The sequence below is a fragment of the Chinchilla lanigera genome, unplaced genomic scaffold (genome assembly GCF_000276665.1).
Source record: "Chinchilla lanigera isolate Chin_1 unplaced genomic scaffold, ChiLan1.0 scaffold00001, whole genome shotgun sequence".
Taxonomy (NCBI): domain Eukaryota; kingdom Metazoa; phylum Chordata; class Mammalia; order Rodentia; family Chinchillidae; genus Chinchilla; species Chinchilla lanigera.
The window spans coordinates 902,791-923,675 of NW_004955402.1; the positions used below are offsets into that span (position 1 = coordinate 902,791).

At 53.4% G+C, this 20,885-nt stretch overlaps 1 protein-coding gene across 4 annotated transcripts in view; it reads left to right on the top strand.

Moving 5' to 3' along the window:
* Window positions 1-17,939: 17,939 nt before the first annotated feature.
* Spire1 (spire-type actin nucleation factor 1) overlaps window positions 17,940-20,885 on the top strand; it is a 90,610-nt gene continuing 87,664 nt past the window's right edge. For all 4 annotated transcript variants that reach the window (XM_005372557.1, XM_005372559.1, XM_005372558.1 and 1 more), the window contains exon 1: window positions 17,940-17,974. The gene's annotated coding sequence lies outside the window, so the exon portion shown is untranslated. The remainder of the gene's footprint in view (window positions 17,975-20,885) is intronic.

Sequence of the window (20,885 nt, forward strand, 5' to 3'; positions counted from 1 at the left end):
TCCTCACCCCGTGTCCTGACCCCCAGCCTCATCCTGACCCCATCCCCACCCCTCGGGAAACCTGAGGGCGAGGCCCTGGCCAGGAGGACAGTGATGCCCACCCAGATCTGCCCCTGAGGTGGCAGCAGGCTGGTGGCCTGGCCTGGCTGGTGGCCTCTGCCAGCCGCCGAGCTGCCCAGGCCTCAGTGTGCAGATGCTGGCCCACAGCTGCTCACCTTCGGGTGCAAAAGCTGTGTGTGTTACCTGGGGGCTGTGGACCTGTGTGTATTCACCTGCGTGCGTGTCACCTCTGGGCTGTGGACCTGTGAGCTGTGGGTCTGTGTGTATTCACCTGCGTGCGTGTTTACTTGTGCGGTGTTCACTTGTGTGTGTGTTCACCTGTGGGCTGTGGACCTGTGTGCTGTGGATCTGTGCACACGTTCACCTGTGCCCCTGTTCACCTGTGCTGTGTTCACCTGTGTGTATGTTCATCCGTAGGCCGTGGATCACCTTTGTGCCATGTTCATCTGTGCCCGAGTTACCCATGGCCCGTGGATCTGTGCGTGTGTGCACCTGTGGGCTGTGTCAGTGGCACCGTGAGCCTCACAGAGGGCCTGTCCCGCCCCTTCATGCCTGTGTCAGGAGGGCTGCACCTTTCCCAACCGGCTGCCAGCTGCCAGTGCTCTTTGTTCATTTGGCTTGGGACTATGGAGAAGATGGCTGAGCCTGGAGGAAAAAGGGGAAAATAATCTAATGGTTTAGGGTCCTGGAAGTTACAAAGTAGCTATCTCTTACGTGTGTAATAAAATTGATTGTGATGACAGACAGATGTGTAAAAAGTTGACAGAATGTTGAGATAAATGAAAATGGGCTTTAGCTATGTGTTTAGTGTAAATTCTTCAGGATCATTGAAGTTAGGGTGCTCACAGTGCTTTATCAGTGACAAAGGTTGATATTAGGCTTCTCCTACTAGTTTTTACCCAATTCAGTCTTTTGAGAGGCAAGTCTACTAAAAACATAGAAAAACAATCCACCCTCATACTTAAAAAATTGCTGGAAGTGTCAAAATGCTAAGTTGAAAGATGTAATTCAGTAAAGTGGCATGAAAATCCTTTTCTAAATTGATGAGAACATTCAGGATTATAGTTATCAGTTCTTTCTGCCAGAAAAACGTAGAGAACCTAAAAATTGTCTATGGTTATGGGGTACCATATAGTGTTTCAATACAGGTATTGATGGTGTGATATTTAAAGAAACCCCGCCTTTTAATACTCTTTTGAATGTTTTTCCAGTACTAGAGATTGAACCCAGGACCTCTGGGCAGAGCTGCATCCCCAGCACTTGGAATTTTTGTAGTTTGGGAGAGGGTCTTGTTATGTTGCTGGCTTGCCTACGCTCCCGCCCCTGCTTCCCTGAGTGCTGGGCTTCCAGATGCCATTACACCCAGCTGAAATTATATTTATTTCCAATCATTTCTTAGGTTATTTGATACACTTCTTACTTTTAGAGATGGACTTGCTGATGATAGAAAGTACTTGCAGTTATTGTATTCTTTATTCACAGTGCATTAAGAGGGTGTGAGAAGATACATTTTTTTTTTTTTTTTTTTGGTTTTTCTCCGGTACCAGGAACCGAACTCACGACCTTGCGCTTGCCAGGCAAGCGCTTTTGCCGCTGAGCTAAATCCCCAGCCCCTACATTTTTAAAATACAGTGAAGTTGTGCCTCAGTGTTTAGCTGTTACAGGAAGGAAAGTGGTTGTGTGCGACCTGCCTTGGAAAGCAAGATTGACACTGGTGATTTGTGGAGAGAAGCAGCTGGGTGGCACAGTCTGCCCTGTGACCCTGACCCGAGAAGAGTGCAGTCTTGGTGTCAGGACTGAGATTCTTTGGGGGTGTATTCCAGTACGAGCTCAGTGTTGGGCAGTGTGAGCTTTTGCATCATGGGTAGCGGGCTGACATGGTGACCAGTGTGAGGCTGTGGAGAGCACGGTGAGCAGTCAGCTTCCAGAAGTGGAGATGGTGAGGAACCATCCCGCGGGCCCCGCAGCCCTCGTGGACAGAGCCTGGGTGCTGTCTTGTCCACCAGGGCCTGGCTGAGGAGCAGACACTGAAGTATGTTGCCTCAGCCTCTGTTCTCTTAGGAGGAGCTGCATGGATGTGGGAGATGCGTCGTGGGCATTGAACATTTAATCTAGACCCTGAAGGGGTGAAGCTCGGTGTCGCTCATACTGGGATGACTTCTGTTTCTGAGGGAGAGGGCCGACTGCTGGGCGGAAGCTGCACTGCCGGTGGCACTTCCTCTTCCGCTGTGTCCAGCAGTCAGCACTGGGGTTCACATTTCCCCCCTGTTGTGCATGCATGGGTGCATTTCTGTATTTCGGGATGGAGGCGTGGAGCAGGCTGGTGATTTGCTCAAAGTCACGCTGGTGACTGGAACCTGATCCAGGGCCTTGGCCCTTAGGCTGGTGGCCTTGTGGAAGGATGTGGGCTGGGTGTGATCCCTGGAAGAAGGCTGAGCTCCGGTGAGGCTCCTCAGCCTCCTGTGTGCAGCCTTCCCTGTGAAATCGCAGGCTCAGGTTGGTGCCTTCCTCCCTGGCCGCATCTGCACTGTCTAGGTCTGGCTTCCCACCTCGGTGCCATTGACATTTTGGCTGAATGAGTCTTTGTTTTGGGGCTGTCCTGCCATTGGATGGGCCCACCCCCCAGTGTGAGAACAAAAAGTCCTCTTCTAGGGGTGGAGCCCCGGGAGGTGGGGTCTAGCAGAGAACTTGGAGCCGTCATTCCCATTCTGACTGGTGAGGAGGGGATATGGAGTAGTTGAATTTGGGGTGTGTGTGTGTGTGTGTGTGTGTGTGAGAGGGGTGGAGCAGGGCCTGGCCAGTGCTCACCTCTGAGCTGCACCCCGCTGCCTCTTGCTGCCCGCACTGGTGTGGAGCTCAGCATAACTCCTTGTGCAGAGTGCCTGGTATTCACTCTGCTCTAACGCAGTGCCCGCCCCTTCCTGGGCAGTGAAGCCATGTCAGTTGGGAGCGCTGACGAGGAGCAGTCTGCATGCAGTCAGCACAGGAGCATTGTTGTCCTCCATACCTTGAGCCTGTGGGCCGCTGAATCCACGATGTGACGCGTGCAGTACTGGGCATACATCCCGGAGCGGTCAGCTCAGGGTGACGAAAGCCGTGGGGATGAACCCTGGGAGAGGGGAGCGGAGGATAGCGTCAAGCAGGCGGCGGCCAGGGGAAGGGAGGCCAGTGACCTGACCTGATGTTCAGCTGTGCCCAGTGTGCCACCCCGGCCGTGGTCACAGTGTGATGCAGAGCTGCAGGCGGGGAATTCGGGTTCCACCAGCCGCACAGTTGGAGAAGTGGTTTTTTTTTTTTTTTTTTTTTTTTTTTTTGTCTTTTTGAGACTCACTATACAGTTCAGACTGGCCTTAAGCTCACTTTGTAGCCCAGGCTGGTCTCAAACTCACAAGGACCCTCCTGCCTCAGCCTCCTGAATGCAGGGATTACAGTTGTGCCACCATGCCTGGCTCTCAGGCAGTGTTTTGAGGAAATTACTGGCTCTCTGCAGTGTTTACCCTGTGACTGTCAAAGGGTGATGTTGGTGCTCTGAGTCCACTTGGTGGGCGATGGCGTCTTCATATACACATCCTGTCATGAAGACTTAGACACTGAGGCCTGGGATGTGCTCACCAGGACGCCCGAGGGGCGTTTGCAGCACATTCTGGTACAAAGTGGAGCCAGGTGCAGTCTAGGAATGTTCTAGATCCTCATGTGACTGGAACATTGATTGATTCATTGGTGGTACTTTGGATTGAGTAAAAACACCCACCAAGTGGACTCAGCGTACCAACATTGCCTTGCATGTGCTAGACAAGCGCTCTACTACTAAGCTCCACCCCAGCTGTTTGATTTTCTGATTTTGAGACAAGGTCTCACTAAGTTGCCCAAAGTGGCCTTGATCTTGAGATGCTGCTGGCTCAGCCTCCCAGGGCACTGGGATTACAGCTGTCCACCACTATTCTTGGCCTTCTCTGGGGTTTTTAGAAGAATCAGTGATGGCGCAGCGTTAGGGAGTAGAATTGTTCCTGGTCTCATCAGCTTTCTCGGCCTTGAATGCTCATGATAACGTGCGTTTCACATTTTGGGTTCACATTTTTTATATGCCTTTTGTTTTAGATGCATAAAGAGCATTTAAAAACTTAGGGCCAAATCTTGACCATGAATAGCCCTGGCGTTGGGGATGGTTTCCCCGGGGTAGGAGGGGGGCTGTATTTCTGAGCCCTCGAATCCTGGTGACAAAACAGGACAACCCTGCGAGCCAGCATGGCGTGACCTTCAGGTTCTGCGTTCCCCAGGCCCCTCCACATCTGCGGAGACGCTGTCTGGGTCAGAGGCTCCCGTGTGGAAGGAGCTGTCATGAGGTCGGCTCCGAGTTCTCAGCGTGGCTTCCTCCAGCAGGCTGCAGGGCCACGTCGGGACTTCCATCTGCCTATGCCCTGGCAAAGGAATCAGTGTCGTCACTCTGCTCTGTGCTAAGGTCAGGACTCCCAGGAAGCTGCTACCTTGCTGAGTGTTGTGACTGAACCTCAGAGAAAAGGAAGCCTTGCTGTCGGTGAGGTCCCCCTGCTTGCTGGTCTGTGACACCACTCGTGTCTGGCTCCGGGGGCACAAGGCAGAGCCTGTCCTGGGTTTGTAATGCTGAGGGAGCTACTTCCTGTTGCTAAGTACAGTGTTTGTTTTTTTTTTTTTAAATAAGACATTGCCTTTTTTTTTTAATGTACTGGGAATAGAACTCAGGACCTTATGCTTGCCAGACAGGCACTAGTGCCGCTGAGCTATATCCCCAGCCCTCAAGACAATACCTTTTAAACAAAATACTCATTTTACATTATTATTAAACATCATCTTTGGGTTAGCTTTATATTTGCGGAAAGTTACAGAGATAGGCCAAGAGCGCCACGTTCCCTCCCCGGCTCCCTTGAGGTGAGGCTTCATTACTGCAGTGTATTTGGCAGGTCGAGGCCATCGGGGAGCATTGCTGCAGGGCTGCTGGCCACCCGTCAGGCTCCCTGTGTGGTTCCTGGTTTCTCTGCCTGAGCCCTTTGTCTGGTGTCCCTGTCCCAGGCGCCTGGCCCACCCGCTCCTGGGTGGCTGGGTGCTCAGGAGGACCCGCATGGCGCCCTTAGCAGTGTCCCTCTGTGCGGGTCCCCCAGTGTCTGGGTGACCAGCCCGGAGCTGGGTTTGGGGAAGAGCCCAGAGATGAGAAGGCTTCTCTCAACAGGCGACGGGGCACACGCTGCACACGGCAGTCCACCGAGAGTCGTGATTTTTGCCGTTTCTGTACTCACATTGGGAAGTGAGTAGCAGAGTTCGGCTTGCGTTCCAGAAGGGGGCCGGCTGTTAAACCAGCCCTTCTGCTGGGACATTCGCCCCTCTGCCCTGTTATTTACTCAGCTGTGCACTCCGTCAGTCCGGGGGGGTCTCTGCATTTTTGTACTCTGGTTATTATCTAGTCACATTGTGTTGCTGTGGTTTTTTGAGCTGTCCCTGACACCCAGCGTCCATTGCGGTATGGCTCAGACCCTGCTCTGTGCTGCAGCTGGTGCTGTATGGCTCGTTTCCTACCCCAGCCTCCGCATTGCCGCATCCCCAAGGAGCGCTGAGTCCTCGAATTGGAGAGTGGGGTTTAGACCCCAAGGTCTCGGCACAGGGTGTGCTTATTGCTACCAGAGCGAGAAAGAGAGTTGCTTTTCCTGCCTGAGCTTGGTACAGTCTTTGCACAGCTGCCGGTGTTCACCCTGCAGATGTTGCTGAGCTCCAGGAGCCACATGGGGTGCAGGGGCCCAGAGAGCAGAAGGGCCAGGGCCCGGGATGGAGCCAGAGCTCTGTGGGCTGATGCGGAAGTTCTGATCTCCTCTTAGTGTGTGTCGTATGTATTCGAGGATTGTTAATTGGCTACTTTGCTTCCGATTTAAAAACTAAAAAACATTTCTTTCTATGTTTCTTACTCAGAGCTATTTTCTTGGGCTTCTTTGGATTTTTTCCAGTTTCCTCCTGTCTTAGTTACCTTTTTCGTTGCTGAGACCAAATACCTGATGCCCCAAAGCTCACAGTTTGTGGTGGTTTCAGTCCATACTCGGCTGGCCCGAGAGTGTGGCACATGGCAGAGGACAGCAGTTCACGGCAGTGGAAGACAGCAAAAGCAAGAGAGCAGGCGAGAGGCCTCTTTCCATCCCTTAGGCTGTATCCAGTCTGACCGGATTAGGGCAGTGCCAATCCAGTCAGTGGACTGATCCAGCAGTCACCCCCCTTAATCCCAGCACCCTTAATCCCAGCATTGCACTACGAATGAGTCATACTCTAGATTCAGCCACCTCCGAAAAAAGCTCACACACTCCACCCCCACCCCGTGAGTGCATGAGGTTTTGGGGGTATCTAGACACAAGCCATAACATCTCCATACATAGATTTCTCTTTTTTTTAAAGTTCATAGCGCACATAGAAAAGTCCACAAATCATTCATGCTACCACCATGGAAATACTGATCAACAAGAGAAGTGCACACCCAGACCCCAGCACTCTAGCGGGCTGAGGCAGGAGGGTTGTAAGTTCTAGTCCAGCCTGGGCAATTCAGCAGTTTAGTGACACTCTTTCTCAAAGTAAAAATTTTTCAAACGGGCTGGGCATGTAGCTCAGTGTGAAGGCCCTGGGTTGAATTCCCAGGATTGCAAAAAAAGAAAAAGATGAGGAAGCGTCCCCTATCCCAGCACCAGCAAGAACGGGAGAACATTGCTACGAGCCCAGAGGTGCCTGCCTCGCTAGTCATTGTCTTCATTTTATCCTTGTGAGTCGGGTTGACTTGGTTTTAAACTATACTTGTACAGAGTCTTACATTATGTGCTCTTCACGGCTGGCTTCCTTTCGGCCTGGTGCATGCGAGGCACGTGCTCTGCCCCTGAGCTACCCAGTGTTGCGCTGACTCAGCACTGCATTTGTCAGATGCATGGTGGCAGCGCACAGTGTCTGTCTGTCTGTCTGTCTGCGCTGCTGGGCAGCGCCGTTCTGCTCTCAGCCGGCATTGTAAGCAGTTTGGAGTTCAGGGCCCTGTGCACCAGCTGTGAACACTTGGGCGTGGGGTGTGCTTCTGTCGGGCCAGTGTTGGGTCTCGAGCTGCCGTGGTGTGGCCAGCAGCTTCTGACCAGCAGCGTGGCCTGGAGCCCCCGTCTGTCCCCTGTCCAGTGCCTTCCCATGTTAACTGGCCTGGGGGATCTCTTGTGGAATTCCTGTTTAAGTCTTTGACCACTATTCTATTATAGTTTTTTTTGGTAAGATACATGCAACATTGAAGTATCAACTTTAACCACTTAACTTACAGCACCACCTTCTCTTTTTAGAAATAGTCATCGTCCCACTCGGCCTGCCTCGGCCCTCCTCCCAGCCCCTGGTAACGGCTGATCTACCTTTTTATTGTAGACTCATCACATCCTTATCCCCGAGCTCGGTATCTTGGCAGTTTTCGTTGTGATTTCTTCTTTGCTCCCTGGGCCATCCTACCGGTTTGTGCTGTGTCCCAGGCTGCCCAGCACCGTCAAACGCTCGCACTGGTGGAGTGGCCACTTCTTGGTGGATTGGCCCTTTCACCAGTGGAGCGCTGGGTGTGTGACTTGTGAGCACCAGTTTTTCTTTAATGTTTGTTTTACTCCTGTCTATAATTGTACTTTCTCCTCTTCTAAATTCTTATATTTAGATCTGTTGTTTACAAGCAGGATATAGCTTGGATTTATTTTTTATCCAGTCCAGAAGTCTTTAGCAGGGGTGCGCGGGTGACCACGTTGCTGGGTCTGGGACTGGGTGCAGGAGGGTTTGTGGGTGCTGTGGCCGACTGGGAAGGAGGCAGGAAGCAGGCTGGGAAGACGGATGAGGAGGACAGGGCGCTCAGACAGGAGCAGGAAGAGGTGCAGGGGAAACTCCAGGAGCTAACAATGAAGGTGGGAAAGGGCTCCTGGCTGAATTATGAAATCTGGCGAAAAATGAGCTGTGCTTGTGCCCCAGACAGTCGGGGGGAGCCCTCGAGTCCCTCCCATCCACATGTCCGGATTCGCTGCCGTAGCATCTTTTGATACCAGCACCTAGAGTGAAGCGTTGTCTTGGAGTCTATTATACATTTAAGAATAAAATTTTATAAAAAAAGAAAGACAATCTTAATGACTCATCTCTTTAGTTTTCATTCACTCAACTGTTACTACCTCAGCTGTGAAATTAAAGTACAGCCAGCCTGCAGTTCTGCCAGAGTTTGCCCTTTGGTCTTTGTGCTACTCTGAATTCTGTATCAACTGGAATTAAACCAACTTATTTGAAAGGCAAAAGAAATCTTTAATTTTAATTGGAATTTATTTACGTCATGTAACTACTGATGTTTGGGTTTCAAAAGCCTCCCCTCTACTCTTTGCTTCAATTTTCTCATTTTCTCCCCTGCATTGTGATATCCCTTTGTTTTTCTTTTTTAGTGGTTGTCTTAAAGGCGCATTGTTGACTTACTGAAGCCTCATACAAATTGCTGACTGGTCTTCTGTCTTGCTAGAGGCCTACAGCACTGCAGTTTCCTGTCTCTCTGCTTTTGTGATTGCTGACACGAATTTTCGTTTGTAGACTTAAAACATGGTTTTTGTACAATTTAGTGTTTGTCGTGTTCCACACACAGTTGTCCTGGTGTGTTTAGGGGATCTGCAAGGTCAAAACTTTTCACAGAAAGGAAGAGAGTCTTCCTCGGTGTGAGGAGTTGGTTCTGGGACCCAGTGCCACATTCTGTGGTGCTCAGGTCCCTCGTATGGAGCAGCACAGCAGGCATGTGTAGCATGCACATCCTCTTGTGTGCCCTACATTATCCCTAGGTCATGTAGAATCCCTGAGGCAGGGAGGTGCAGGGGCTGGGGAGAAGCAGCAGCATGCGCCTGGGCGGTGTGTGTGCGCGAGCATCCCCGAGGGTTTCTGCCGCAGCGAGCAGAAGCTGAAGCCTGGACCTGGGGAGCGGGCTGTGCCACGCCTTGTGCCCCGCTTTCCCGGCTGCTGTCTGTTTGCTGCGTCAGGACACCTTCTGCATCTCCTTCAGAGCAGCTGCGCCTCTGGCAGATGTGCTCAGTTGTTACTGATCTGAAAATGTCTGTTTTGTCTTCATTCTAAAGCAAACTTCAATGGAAATTGATGCACAACAAGGCACCTATGTGATCACTGATGCATATAGCGGGGTGCACCGGGGTGCAGGGCCTGGGTGCCCCTGAGCCCCACTGCTGTGACCCTGACACCATGAGCAGGGCCTGCCGCTGAGCTGATGAGAGGCCCCTCTTGAGCCTTGCTGGCTGGGCAGCAGCCCTCGCTGTGTGCATGCGTGTGCGCGTGCGTCCCTGTGTGCTCTCCGTGGTCTCGGGGTTCAGACCCGTGGGTGTGGGTCTCATCGGCTGTGCTGCCTCCAGCACTGCTGCGTGTGGTCTGGGTGGGCACAGGAGGCATTTGTGCTGGGCCTGTGCCTATCTGCTGGCTCCCGGCGTACACTGCATTAAACAGACGCTCTGTTTTTGCTGAGTTTTCAAACGTGATCGTGTGTCACAAACTTTTAAGATTAGAATCTGAGCATCGATAGAGTTTTAGATGACTATCGCTCATGTGTATTTTTCTTTTTGCTGTGTTGGGAATGGAGCCCAGGGCCTGGTGCATGCTAGGTATGCACTCTACCCCTGGACTACATCCCAGCCCTGTGCTATGTGTTTCAAAATAGCTAACAGAAAAGCTGGGCCTTGGGGCACACACCTGTAATCCCAGCACTTGGGAGGCTGAGGCAGGAGGATGGTTGTGAGTTCGAGACGATCCTGGGCTACAAAGTGAGTTCAAGGCCAGCCTGAACTGTGTATGAGACCCTGTCTCAAAAAGACCAAAAAAAAAAAAAAAAACCAAAACCCAAAAAACAAAACCAGAAGAGAGAATTTTGAGAGTTCTTATTATCACAATAAACATTTGAGGTCATGGATATGCTCATTACTCTGATTTGGTAATTCCACAGTTACGTATGTGTTACAATTTCACTTTGTATCCTGTCAATATATATATTATTATTTGTAAATTTACAGTAAATCTAAAAAGTTTGACCGGTGTGAGGTGTATGCAGGGATTATATTCCTAATAAAAATAGGACACCAGGCCCTATTTTGGTTCTGCAGGCTGCGACTTTAGGTCTTTTTATACCACGTGCTGATACAGTTTTTAAAAACTAGGGCTGTTAGCTCTGCTGCTTGCAGGCCCGTTTTCCTCCCACCCTGATATAGTGAGAAGCCGGGTTTCTGTCTGCGATCCTCAGCATCTTGTCTTCCTGTCCTTCTTCCTTTTCTTTTCTGTCTCTCTTCTTTTTCTTTTTCCTTCTTTCCTTTTAGTCTTGGGGATGAACGCTGGGTGTTTGTGCTCAGCAACACCCCCTGTCCTCTCATTTTTTTTATTTTGAGGTGAGGGTCTCACTGAGTCACTAAGCTGCCTTGGCTGGGGTGCATCCTGTGATTGTCCTGCCTTAGCCTCCCAGCATGCTGTCATTATAGGACTGTGCTACCACACCCAGCCAATACAGTATCTCATACTTCTGAGAGGTGGATAGTGTGGATAGGAAATGTAGAGTGCCACTACGAACCTCACAGGCTGCCTGGTTCCAGTCTCAGCCATAGCTTCCTGAATTTTTGGTGGAAATACCGGTTAGAGGCATTCTGCGATGTGAGTGCAGTTATGTTTCCCCAAGGTCTTGGATACAGAGAGGGGTGAAGCCCCTGTGCTGAGGGCCCTGCTGTGCAGATTGAGGGCAAGGAGGCAGGGCCAACTGTGGCTCTGTGTGGCCCAGGGTGGGCATGGCGGGGTGCGCATGGGACAGCAGGCCGCACCTGTGCTCGCTGCCTGGTACTGTGAGTGTATTCGCGAGTGTGCTCACGCCCCTACAAGGGACGTGTGGGAGGCAGAGCGGGCTCCCCAGTCGCCGCTGTGGGTCCAGGCTGGCCAGGCTGGGCGGTGGTGGTGATGTGCAGACGCTCCTGGAGGAACCTGGGCCTGTCTTCGGGACGAGTGGGCGAGGACCAGGGAGCCGAGTTATCTGCAGATCTCCAGCCCTGAGCCGCCGAACCAGTCCAGGCATCCAGAGGTGAGGGGAACTGGGGCAGGGCAGGAGGGAGTCAGTGGAGGCCCGGCTGCTGAGTGGGTGAGGAGGAGAAGAGCTTCACAAGTGCTGGAGGGCAGGCGCGTCAGACTGGCAGGGAGCTCTCCTCCTGTCCCGAGTCCTGCGGTGCATGGCCCGCCTTGCCGTGCCTCAGCTGTCCAGGGTACATGGTGCCCCAGCAGGGACCGAGAGTCGCCACAGATGTGGTCCTGGAGCGCTTGGCCTCAGAGGAGGGCGTCTGTGCAGGCCTCTGTCCGTGGGGACCCTGGGAGTGGGGACTTTCCCGACCTCCCCCACCGCACAGCGCAGCTGCTTCTCACTGTCCAGGGCTGTGCTTTGTGACGAGATGAGATTTTCGAGCTGCTTCTGTGCAGGGTGGTAAAGACCGTTCTGACAGTGTGAAGCATGTGCTCGAAGCCCGCACGGTGGCTGCAGCGGGGGACTCGCGGTCTGGGTGACTGCCGCCGAGCTCCCGCGGAAAATCAGAGGATGCTGGCAGTGTTTGGCCACCGTTCATAGTTTCACATGAGTCCCGTGTGTATTTCTTAACTTTAACTTTTCCTTCTTTACTGCTTTTTCTGACTTGTTTGATACTCATTTATTATTTGATTTCTTTAAATCCCTTGGGGAGTGAAGAGGACTTATGTACATTAATAACAAAAATACTCCAAGTACATTTTCCCCTAAACTCTTGGGACAAATTTCATTTGAGATCTGCAAGGTGAGTCACAGCTTAGTTTGAATTTTGGGTTATTCTGTTGCCTTGTGTATATAAAATTAAATTTGATGGGAAATGTCCAAAGGCTTTTTTCTTTGTTTTTTTTTTTTTTTTTTTTTTTGTAGTACTGGGGTTGGAGCCCACACGTTCACGCGAGGCTATATCCCTACCCCTTTTATTTTTTATTTTGGGGCAGGGTGTTACTTTGTCATTTAGTTGCCCAGGCTGGGCGCAAACTTGTGAGCTTCCTGCCTCAGCCTCCCAGAGTGCTGGGATTTCAGATGTGTACCACCATGCCCAGCTGAAATGGTCACAAGTTCTTTCATGATAGTTGTCCCCAAACTCTGATGTTTTGCTTTAGTTTATTGACCATTTCATTCTATTTGTATCTTGAACGCTTAGAGGGCTGGGGGTATAGTAAGGCACCTGTACACAAGGCCCTGCATTCAACCCCTAGTGTGTGCACACGTGCTTTTTACTCCTAAGTATAGTAAGTGTGTCTTACACAGTTACAGAGTGGCCTTTCACTACTGTGCGAAGTGCTCACCTTGTGGTTCGGTTCTGCCTGCTGTTTGTTTGTGGTGCTGGGCGGAGCCTGTCCCCACACTGCTCTGCGAAGTGCTCCCGGTGCCTGGCCGCCATCGTGGGCTCTGTGAGGGTGCTAACTGCGACTGGGGCTGGTGGCGGAGCTGCTGGATGGCAGGGCTGTGGTGTCCCTGGGAGCGGGGACCCGGCCAGCTGTCCCGGTGGCCTCCCTGTCCGCAGCAGATGCTGCTGGCTGCTGAGGGGGTATCTCATGGTCCCTGGGGCGTGGGGCTCCCTGAGCCTTGGGCTCTTCCTGGGACTCATGGGGCCTGCCTGGCACCCCTGTTCCTGCCGCAGGGCTGTGACCTCAGTGTGTTTTTAAGGTTTCATGAAACTGAAGCCGTGTTGGAGTGACTAACACTGCGGAGAATGTAACCCAAACCCATGTAGGGCCACAGATAAGAGCCTTATCTGTCAGGGACCGGACGGGCCGCGGCGCTGTGTCCTGTGACTGGTGTGGGTGACGGTCACCTGCCCGCGGAGTCACTGCCAGCCGCTGTGTCTGGCACCGGAGAGTAGGCCTGTGTGGGCCGCGGGCCGTGGGCTCTGTGCTGCTTATTACATAAATTACACGGTAAGGAGTTGCAGGCACAAATGCACCTGTAGGAAGCACCTGAGAGGCGTTGGGAAGGCCTCCCCAAACCAAAGCAGATACTTTTTGGTGGAAATGGGTAGCATTTAATGATGTTTGTCTGGTGAGACGTGTGAAAGTTGTGAAGAGAAGTACATGTCTGAAGGACTTCCATTCTGGTCAGTGCCCTAGAGCAGGCTGGGAAGCTGGGGCTCGAACTTGCTCCTACATTTGGGGCGACAGGGCTGTGGGTCCAGTCAGGGCTGTGGGTCCTGCAGGGCCTCTGTTGCCATGGCGAGAGCCAGTGAGTGGCCTGGGCCAGGGACCCGGGGTGGGTTTTGTCCCTGGTGTTGGTCAAGGACTGGGCCCGTCCTGGGAAGGAGACCGGCAGTGAGGGTGAGAGGTGCGGCCGTCTGAGCCCTGGAGGCCAGGCGCTGTCAGGCAGTGTAAGGTGACCTGCAGCAGCGGAGCGCCGGTGGGGTGGGCTGGTGAGGAGGAGGAGAGCCAAGTTCTGAGCAGACGGCGGGCGGGCGCTTGCCCTCGAGTGCTGGTGACGTCAGAGGCCTTGGGGGTCCCAGTCCATGACTGTAGGAGCCGCGCTGCTGGTAGACTGTGTGCCTTTGGGGCTGCAGCACGGTGCAGCACTCCTGCTCCTAGAGACGCGACTGAACACATCATCGTGTTGGGCATTCCGGGTGCCCTGGCCTCTCCGGGTGTGGGCGGTTTCCCTTTGCCTGTCTATTAGCTGTGAGCCGCCCTGGCTCAGTTCCCCGGCCTGGCCTGGCCGCAGCTCACTGTGGACCCGGCTGCTTCCTGTCCCTCCTTCCTGAGCCAGGAGAACTGATAGCTGGGTCGGGTCGGCAGCCTGGGCAACTGCCACAGTTCTTTGGCCTTAGAGGGTGCTTTTTTTTCTTGATTTGAGCCCTCCGCTGCAGAAATGAGGTCTTTGCGCCACGGTCTCAGTCCAGGGCCTCCCACCAGCGCATAGCACGCGTGGTCCCTTTCACCCATGTGTAGGTTAGCGCTGAGTAGTGAGCTGTCTCACTGACAACCTAGTTTCTTAGAACTCGGTCGGCACTGTGGCACAGCTAGAATGGCAGGTAGTTTTAGAAGCCTAGAGAAGATTGGCTGGGTGCCTGTTACCTTTTTATTTTCTTTTTATGTGGTACTGAGCCTAGGGCCTTCACTGAGCTACATCCTCACCTCCCTCTATTCATTTTGAAGCAGAGTCTTGCTAAGTTAGCCAGGTTGGGCGCAAGCTTGGGATCCTCTTGCCTCAGCTTCCAAGGGTTTTAGGATCACAACCCTGCAGCACCATGCTTGACTTGGCTTCTGCCTTCTAAAGTACATTCTGACAGGGGTGCTCAGAACAGCTGCGCTGCTCTAGCAATTCCTGTTAGGCTGGGATCTTTGCAGAAATTATCAGAAGTCTGAGGGACGTCTCCAGCCAGAGTTGTTCATGGAACTGCGCTCTTTGGAGGAAGCATGTGAGAGGCAGGATGAGGCCCCGGGGTGTGTGGGAGCTGTGCTTCGCCCTGGGCTGCCGGGAAGGCTGCAGGGGCAGCCAGGAGGGTGAGGCCTCGCACCTCCCCATGCAGTCTTAGGACTGCCCTACAGCTCTGTGACCCCGGCGCAGCTGCGGGGCTCCTGGGTGAGTGGGGATGAGGGGGGCTTTGTGCACGGCCGGTCCAGTGTCCTGTGGACTGACCAGGTGAGGCCTAGTGCCCTGTGAACTGACTGCCCTGGCGTCCAGAGGGTTCCGCACTTCCCTGGAGAGCAGTGCAAGGTGTAAGTGGATACTTGCCAGGGGCCTCCTGTCCACGGGATGTCATCTTGAATGCTCACCGCGGACCGACTGGCAGGTGCACCTTTATCCCCACCACGTGCGCATGGGGAACAGCGTTGGCAGCCTTATGCTTGGGCAGCGAGCTTGGGGCGCAGACCTGGCGTCTGTTTGCAGAGGCCTGCTCTGCTCCGCTCCCTCCCAGGTCAGTGGCAGCATGGCTGCACCGAGGGCCCTGTGTGGAGGTGACAGGTCATGCTGCTGTGGCTGCCCCATGGTCCTGTCTCAGTGTGAGAACGGAGGTGCAGAGGTGGAGGCGGGCCCGCCCTCCCTGGTCCTTAGCTCCAGTCCCCTCTGCGCAGTGCCCTGGCTCCAGGCCCTGCCGCTGCCGCCCTGCTCTTGTGGGGACCCTGTGAGGGTTGAGGAGCTGGGGGTGGTCATGCCCTGCTGCACTGCTGGTGACAGCTGCCCCATCAGCTGCAGGAAGGCATTGGCTCCCCCTCCATTGAACTGTAAGAGCAATCAGATATTTCAGAAGAGTTAAAAAGACAAACAGGGTTTTGTTTGCTGCAGTACTTGGGGTGGAAACTGGGGCCTCGTGTGTGCTTGGCAAGACACTACCACTGTGCTACATCCTAGCCCTTATTTTTTAATTTGAGGTAAGAGTCTTGCTAAATTGCCTATGCTGGCCTGGAACGTGCTGTCCTCCTGCCTCAGCGTCCTGAGTAGTGTGGGTCACGATTCTTCAACAGTTAACGCTCAGTCCCTTTGGAAAACATTGCATGGAACTTCTGGCTGCCTGTGCAGGTGTTTCTTCTCTTAGCATGCATATTTTTTTCTGTTCTTTTTTTCTTTTTTCTTGAGACAGGTTCTCACTATGAATCAGCCAGGTTGAGGCTGGCCTTGAACTCATGTGGGTTTTCCTGCCTCAGCTTCCCAAGTGGTGGGATTACAGGTGTGTACCACCATGCCTGACTTATAAGATACTCTTTGAGAATTTTGAAATGTTTTGAAAACTTAAGGTTTAAATACCATTTCAGATATTTTACTTTACACCCTACCTGGCTAGCTGTCCTGCCCCTACCTCCCGGCTGTGCACTGGGCAGGGAGGACTCTCAAAGGGTCTCAAGGTTTCCAGGCTCAGGGCTCTGGGCGGATTCTGTAGAGCAGAGCCAACCCTGGTGGAGACGCTGGCTGTCACGTGATCCCCTCGCCCTGCACTGCCGGAGGCGCCACCGCCCCAGCCCGGGGACAAGGACTCAGCCGCTGCCCTGTGAGTCACTGCCTGCTGGAGGGGCGGGTGGGCAGGGTCCTGAGTCCAGATCTCTGAGGTCACGGGGTGGGGATGCCTAGCCCCAGGTCAGTATTGTGGCGCAGGCACAGGGTGGCATGGGCGCTTGGGCGGTGCTCCCCGCTTCTCTGCAAGGGCCGAGGGCGGTGCCACGCTGGCCAGACCCGTGGGATTCCTGCAGGGCCGCGTTTCCAGTTTCCTGACCGTGGCCATGGAGGAGGGTCCTGCTTCACAGACTCCTGTGGCCCTGGACTCGCTCTGCTCCTTAGCACCAGAGCAACTTCTGGCGTCCGGAGCCTCTGGGCCACGTCCTGGCCCCGTCCTCACCCTGTGGCCACTGCCCAGGGTCCTGCTGCGTGCAGCACTGGCGTGGCCTGACCTGGGCAGGCAGAGCCAGCAAGCAGGCGGCCTTGCAGGTCAGGGAGCCCCAAGCCCATCTGTCCTCCTGTTCCAAGCTGCCCCATGTAAGCTGTGGGGCCCCCCATCCCCCTGGGGGGTACCCTCGAGGGGTCCTCTCTGCTTTAGGGACACAGCCTGTGGGGGGCACCACTCCAGGCAGAGGGGACCCCAGGAGTTGGCCGAGGAGCCTTGCCTTGCCCGTGGCACCTCAGTTGGTGTCACTTGTCACCTGCTAGGACTGAGTGCCGAGCATCACGTGAGTGTGTGTGAGCTGTGACGTGTAGGTGACCGCCTCTGCTCGGCACACCCCGCTGTAACAGCCTTTGCATTAAGTTCACCCTGTATTTATGGTCTTGTGGTTGTTACTTATTTATTGCTTACATGACCTGTTTTTTTGGGACATGGTCTTGCTGTGCAGTTCAGGCTGGCCTCGAACTCTTGGCCATCCTCCTGCCTCTGCCTTCCAAGTACAAGGATTACAGGTGTGTGCTGCCATGCCTGGCTTATGTGACTTCCTTAATTCGCAGCAGCCAGGGCTCCCCGTGCTCTGACCTTGGCTTCAGCTGGTGTTGTGTGTGGGGATCATCAGGTGATGAGAAATTGCGGGTTTCAGTTTTACTTTCTTTTTAAGAAGCGGGTGGCACACAAGCACTGTGCCCTGTGCTGGTCTTTGCTGGTGTTGCCGCAGACTGTGAGACAGGTGGGTCCTGTAGGTATTGAGGACTGGCAGGGTAGGGCATGGGCTGTGCAGCAGTGCCGGACTGGGAGTCGTACGACCTGCACCCAGCGCGAGGCCTTACCTGTCCTGTGGGAGCTCCTGTTTACTAAGTGATTCTCCTCTCAGATAAGCCTTCTTCATAGGAGTGTTTCAGTCCCCGCACGGAGCGGAGGGTGCGGGCCTGTGCTTGTGCTGCGTGGCCAGGGTCTTGGGGTGAAGGTGCCCACGTGGGCCGTGTGGCGTTGTTCCGTTCCTGTTATCGTGTAGGGAACCTCTTATTGGGAAGATTGCTGAATTAATTGTATGGTTTTATGGTGCTGAAACATTTCAGATTTCACTGAAATGGTCACTGTGCCTTTAAAATGGAAATCAATTTGAGGCAAAGCCCGAGTCTTCACAGTTTCTTAAAATATATCTAAACTGCTAAAAGTACGTTAAGACATTTAAAAAAGAAAGCAACACTTTATAAGTATTTTTCCTTTGATTAATTGGTATGTATGTATATTAAATATATGTATATTTTTATCTTAGCACAGCAAGTCATGATCTTCTGTGGTTTTCATTGTGATTTCCCTCTGGGCTCCAAGCGCAGCTCTCCGCAGATTTTTTGCATAGGTCTACCCAACACGGCCAGAGTAGCGTGGACACATTTATCAGTGAGCAAAAGTGCTGCACGCCTTTGACAGCAACTTTTTGTGTTTTTATTACAGGTAAATTGGAAAGCTCACGATGCTCCGAAGCGGAGGTAAGAGAACCGCTCCGTACCTACGCTTGGGCGCTGTCTCCTGGGCCTGGCTTTCTGCGTGGTGGGAGGAGAGGGGACCTTGGTCCTGTTGTGTGGGGTGTGTGCGAGAGCCTGCCCGGTTGGAGGCGCTTCCTGCAGGCTTATTTACGGGATTCGGCTGGTTGGACCCAGAGCCCTGAGGATGAATTCATTTAAGTTCAGTTTTTCTTCATCCTGTCTGTGTGTCATCGGAAACAACTCAGAAGACGTTGAGGCCGTGGAGGGCCACGGGGAGGGGACATGTCTGAGGTTCACACACATGGGGGAGAGCTTGTCATGTGCACAATAATGGGTGTTTTTAGTAATTTAAGCGGCTCATTCGGAGCTCTGGCTGTGCCCCGCGGGCTCCTCTGCTGCGCGTGGGGACGTCACCCTGCATTGGTGGCAGGGACACTGCTCACCCAGAGCCTGAATAAGGGTTTAGGGAGGTACATTTGTAGTTTCACAGTGCAGCTGCAGGTCGGTGTTGGTTTTAGTAAATTTTAACTGTTGTTTTGTAAAATGCAGGCTTCCTGAGGGATTATTCTGTATAGTAAAGAAGCAAAAATAATTTATCCTTTGTTGCAGTCGTGTTTTTGTACTTCTATTCAACTTTGAAAGTAGAGACGGTTTTTTTCAGGTTAGTTCTCAGAGTATGAACTTGGTACTTTCTGTTGCTGGGGTTTTTGGTGGACTCTTGGACATGACATGAAGGTGTGGGCTCGAGTTTGTGTCAGAAGATACACCTTTCATCCTGTGATTTCTGGCCATTCGACTTTCTAGCTGTGCAGTTTTAACTTTTTTTGAGACAGGATCTCACTATTTAGGTCAGGCTGGCCTTGAGCTCACCTCGTTCTTCCTGCCTCAGCCTCCCCAGTGCTGGGATCATAGGCGTGTGCCGCCACATGATGTTCAGTTGCAGTTTTGAGCAGGCTGTGTCTCCTCTCAGAGCCTTGTCTCTCCTGCTGTAGAAGGTTAGTGATGCAGTCCACCAGCCTCACGGAGTTGCCGCGTTTTAGAGGTGACGTGTGTGAGACGTTCACAAACCCGCAGGCAGTGTGGTAAACTGAGGCAGCACAGATGCAGGTAATACCGCTTGCACTGAGGGAGCGGGGGCTGTGCAGGCCACCGTCCGACCCCGCGTGCTGCCCTCCTGTCCCTTGAGGCCCCAGAGGCAGCCGGGTCTCGGCCTGTCTTGTGCCTGCTGTGTGCCATATGGGCACAGCCAGTGTGTCCTCTCTGACCTGTAGCGTGGCTGCCAGGGGACTGAAGTCAGACTAAGCAGAGCACTTGAGGAGAGAGAACCACAAGAAAGCAGAGCTCACTCTCACACTCTAAAAAATGGATTCAGGCAGGGCATGGTAGTGTACACCTGTAATCCCAGCAATCAGGAGGCTGAGGCAGGAAGATCAAGTTCAAGCTTAACCAGGGCAATAGCAATTTAGTGAGACCCTGTCTCAAGATTAAAATTTAAAAAAGGTTTTTAATTAAAATTTTTAAAAGGTAGTGGTTTCTGGGGCAGCAGCCCCTGCAGAGGAGATGGTGGTCCTGGTGGTCATTTACGTAGAGTGCTTATGTTTTTAAAAGAAAAGTAGGACCGTGTGCGCTTTGGTGACTGAAGCCCTGGGGGTATTGGTGAGTTGAGAGGGGCTCCTGGGCCGCACTGTCTCCTGGGCGTATGGGCGGTGCGGTCTGTGCATCTCGACCTAGGGTGCCAGGCTTGTGCAAGGCCCCACTGGTGCCCACGAGGTGAGGCGACTCTTACAGTAACCTGGACATCTGGGTGCTGTCCCCTTGGGCTGTCCAGCGGTGTGGGGTCCGGGCCGTGTGCCGCAGTGACAGTGTGCTCACTGGGACGGCTGCGGAGGCGGAGCAGCGCTGCCCTCACCCCTGGAAAACGTGGCTGTTCTTCACACTGCTACTTAGTCATCGGGCTGTGGCTGCACCAGTAGGTGTTTCTGGAATTTCCACTCTGACATCTCACCCGTCCTGATGGTGCCACAGCCTTGTCAGCGGCCGACCACACGTGGTACCTGAGAGGGTGGAGGGGTACAGGCCGGAGGACAGGGCCTGGCACTGGGAGCCGCCCCTGGGGCAGAGGCCAGAGGCTAGGGAGCAGGGAATTGTGTCTTCATGGGGACAGCACTCAGGGCCCAGCGCTCTGGGCCTGGGCCCTGCGGGGAAAGCCCTTCCCAGTCCCGGGTGCGGTACAAGCCCCCTGCAGCTCCCGTGGCTCAGGTGCAGGTCCGCGGTGCCGGCAGGGCCCGCAGGAGGGCAGGACTGACCCACGGGGCCTGGTTGTGCCTGTTGGGCACTGTGCATGGACCTGGCGGGAGGGCCAGTATAGCACTGCTCTGGCGGGAGGTGGCAGGGTTCCTGGGGGAGCGGGCCTGCCTCTGACCCCATCCACCCTTCCATCTTTCTGGGGCTGCAGGACCCCCGAGAGACAATCTGATTGCAGTAGAGAACTATAACTGGCCAGCTGTGCCTAGCAGGTTTTCAGCACATAAAAATCATGTTACATTAAAGCTGACAGCTCACACCTGTAATCCCAGCACTGTGGGAGACTGAGGCAGGAGGATTGGAAGTTGGAGCCCAGCCTGGGCAGTGTAGCTCAGTGCGAAGGCCTTCATTTCAGTCCCCAGTTGAAAAATCAAAAAGCAACAACAACGAAAAGAAAATCACGTTATGAATTCTTTTCTAGTTTTACTTAGGGTTTTCTAATGCTTTCCCTGGAGTCGTGGCGACCACACTGAACCTGGGCTTTGAGAAGGCAGAGACCGGGTGCAGGCCTCCGCCACTTTCACAGACCTTCTCCTCCGATGAGCTCAGGCTCCCTACATCAAGCGGTTCTTCTCTTTTTTTTTTTTTTTTTTGGTTTTTCTCCGGTACC